The sequence below is a fragment of the Cebus imitator genome, unplaced genomic scaffold, assembly GCF_001604975.1.
Source record: "Cebus imitator isolate Cc_AM_T3 unplaced genomic scaffold, Cebus_imitator-1.0 Scaffold107, whole genome shotgun sequence".
Classification (NCBI taxonomy): domain Eukaryota; kingdom Metazoa; phylum Chordata; class Mammalia; order Primates; family Cebidae; genus Cebus; species Cebus imitator.
In genome coordinates this window covers 4614297-4617748 of record NW_016107422.1, presented here as the reverse complement: position 1 = coordinate 4617748, position 3452 = coordinate 4614297, and the positions used below count along the sequence as shown (strand labels likewise).

The window sequence follows — 3452 nt, the reverse complement described above, 5'->3', positions numbered from 1 at the left end:
TTTAGTTTGGGAGACAATAATTAGATTAAACAAAAAAAGCACCTGCACAGGCTTTACACAGTTCAGCAGTGGAGTGGGTAGCCTTCCTCTGTGTTCTGGAAAGCTCTGTGGGGCATGAGTGGGGCTTGGAGAGGGGCAGGCTATGGGAGAGCAGGGCAAAGGGGAAATGGAGGGCAGCCCCGGGGAGTGACGGGGGACTGGAAATAGAGGGGACCAGAATCTGGGGAGTCTTAAAAGCTGGGTGAGTGGTATCAACCCTGTGTTAGTTTGCTGGGGCTTCCATATCAAAGCACTGCAGCCTGGGTGGCTTAAAAACCAGACATTTACTCTCTCACAGTTCTGGAGGCTGGAAGTCCAAGGTGAAGGTGTTGCAGGGTTGGTTTCTTCTGAGTCTTCTTGGCTTATAGACTGTCGTCTTCTCGCTATGTCCTCACTGCCAATTCTCTGTGTTCACACATCCCTGTGGTCATGTCACACCAGTCATGATGAAGGCTGACCCTAATGACCATCCTTAAACTTAATCACCTCTTCAAAGACACTGTTTCCAAATAGGGTTACCATGTGAGGTCTTGAGGCTAGGGCTTCAACGTGAGGGTTTTGCCAGGATGCAGTTCAGCCCCTAACAGACCCGATGTCTTTGGAGAGACCCCTGGGTAGCTGGAGGTAGAGCAAATGGGGCAGCCCAAAGTAGGTAGGACTGCTGAGGGTGGAGGGTGGCTTGGGGCCCAGCTGGGAGCTGCAGGAGAGACCACTCCCCTGTTGGGGATACACAAAGCCCAGCGCTCCTGGAGCTTGCAACAGGAACATCTCGGGGAGAGGGACGTTATAGAGGAGGTCAGGGCTGATGATGGTAAAGGCAACCCTCGAGCTCAGTCAAGGAGCTTGGGTCTAAAGAAGGGGTTCTGGAGATTTGGGGTGTGGTGGTGATGAGCTTTAAGTCATCTTCCTCATTCTTCCTGGGTCTCTTGTCTTGTTACCTAACTGCCTCCTTTCCCTTCCCTTTGAAATCAGAAGCTGGCAGATGAGCACAGGGGTGCTTTCGGAAGCACTGCCATTCCTACCTGCTTGTCCCATGCCCCAGTCTGTGGCCCATCACAGGCCCCGTATTGGCCCTGGCTTTGAAGTTTAACATGTGGAAGCAGACACCACCAATCATTCCGGAGGGAGATGCCTGCTGGGTTGTCATATGTTATGGAAATGACATTCCATTTCAGAAGCTTCCTCCCTCTGGTTCATGAAAGCTTACATTTCTCTGGCTGGGCAGCACAGCCCTCACTTGCTCCTAGTAGCTCAGGTGATGGTGTAATAGGGAAGCAGGTGGTGATGGAGGAGGCTGTCATGCACACAGTTGCCTGTCTGAGCGCTGTGGAGCCCACTCTTCCCGAGTTAAAGCCCCTTCGTTTCTCTTTTTTTTCTTTTTTTTTTTTATTTTTTCTTATTAATACAGTATTTATTTGTCTTTTCTCTGTCAAACCCTGAGCCAACCACGTTCCTCAGGGTACCTGGGGAGGTATAGGAAAAGGAACACACAGGGCTGACCATGCATGGGAGAAAGAACTATGGGATATGGAGACGGCTTCTTCCCATGGCGAAGAGGATGAGAAAGGCCACCATCAGGCAAAAGAGCCCCATGGCCTCAGAGAGGGCAAAGCCCAGAATGGCGTAGGAGAAGAGCTGTTGCTTCAGAGAAGGGTTCCTGGCTTAACCAATGATGAGGCTCCCAAACACAGTCCCAATCCCAGCCCCAGAGCCGGCGCACCCCAACTGTGGCAGCCCCAGCCCCAATGAACTTGGTGGCTGTGTCGATGTCCCTTGAAATGGCGCTGGTTTGGAAGCTGCGGCTAGAGACAAATGAGGTAAGGGGACGTGAGACTGCCAAGCTGCTGGGGCTCTCATCTGTCAGTGTCTCCGGTCATTTCAGCAAAACTGCAGATAGTGGACGACTCAGCAGCTGTGAGGTGCTCTTGACCAAGGAGGAGGTGGAGACAAACTTGGAGCAGGCAAACATTTTCAGGGGGTGAGGGGCTCTGGCAGGAAAGCTGCCCCCAGTGCAGAGAAGACAGAGGAGGGGCAGCGCCCTTTGTTTTTCATCAGGAAACCTCTTATAACCCAAAGGCAGTATTAATTCTAGATGGGGAGCGCTCAGGCGAGAGGCAGCTGAAGTTAAAATGACTGTTCTGGAGAAGTCCTCGTCATCATGGCACTCCTACCAAGGAGAGATTTCCTTTGTGAACTCAGAAGGAGATTTCATAAATTGCTCTTAGACAATTGGTGGGGGGCCGGGGTGCATTTTTACAGCAGCTAAATAAAGGCCAGGGCTTTTCAGAGCTCAGCAACCTATCATTATTAAAACTCAAAGTTATTAGTTTCAATGCCAAACAGTAAATCAATGTGAGTGCTCATAAAGGAAGGTCTCTGTGTCTGGGGTCCTGGAGAAGCTCAGCTGACCTGGGCCATACAGAGCAGCCTGCGGGGTGGGTGCTTGAGGGGGACTCACGTGGGTTTGACAGGTGACCTCCTGCCAGAGTTTGCCACCTGCTGCATCTACAGGTCTTCAAAGCAGGAGTCAAGGCGAGTGGGTGTCTCTGACCGGACTGACTGTGCTCGAAACATTGTTCTCCTTTTCAGTTTTCTCCTAAAAGGAACAGTCTGCAAATTCATGGAAAGTTGAAACAGAAAAATGACTCGAGACTAGAACAAGTGCGTTAAACCACTCCTGCACGCCCCACTTCCTCCTTAATCTTTCTCAAACCCTCTTCCTGATTCTCGCGTTCCTTTTCTCTTTCTTACTCCTCTTTGCTCTTCCACAGTCACTGATTTTTGCTGATCCCCCGTCTTAGGATTTGCACAGCTGGCCCTGCTGGCTCTGAGCAGCGGCAGGTGCACAGTAGGTCCACAAACTCTGCTTGCAGAAGAGGTGAGCAAGACATTGGTCCCTGCATTTCCAGCTGACTGCTGGGTGCTCCCACTGTGTGTTCCGGAATTATTCCAAACCAGTTGCATGAGAGGAGAGGGCTTTGGACCCATGTGGCACTGGGTAGCTACTGTCCTCTCTGGGACTCCATTTCCTGCCTGTAAACCTTATTGTGGTTTTCAAACATTTTCCTTTATCCAGAAGCCCTTTATTGAAATGAATAAAAACTGGATGTATTTTGAGTGGGATGGGGATGCCTAATTTCATCGTTGAGATCCCTGGGGATTCTAGTACTGGCAAAAGCCAGTATTCTAGGTGATTCCTAGGATCCTTTGCCGTCGGACCTTCATGGGTCCTATGGGTTTGTGTCCTCCTAATTTGTCAGCTTCAGCCTCAGGTCAATAACTTCCTGGACTTCCCTGTGTCCAGCTGAGATGCCAGCCATCTCCCAGGCACTGTCCCTTCCGGGCCCAGCAGCCTCTGATTCTACAAGACCACCTTTACGCAGGAGGGTCCCTATGGGAGGGGCTCACCGCTG

At 51.0% G+C, this 3452-nt stretch overlaps 1 pseudogene across 1 annotated transcript; it reads right to left on the bottom strand.

Annotated features, from left to right (window-relative positions):
- Positions 1-1428: 1428 nt before the first annotated feature.
- Positions 1429-2071, bottom strand: LOC108310748 (annotated as a pseudogene). The gene has a single exon (XR_001827899.1). The product of XR_001827899.1 is annotated as an ATP synthase F(0) complex subunit C2, mitochondrial-like (transcript).
- Between the last annotated feature and the right edge of the window lie 1381 nt (positions 2072-3452).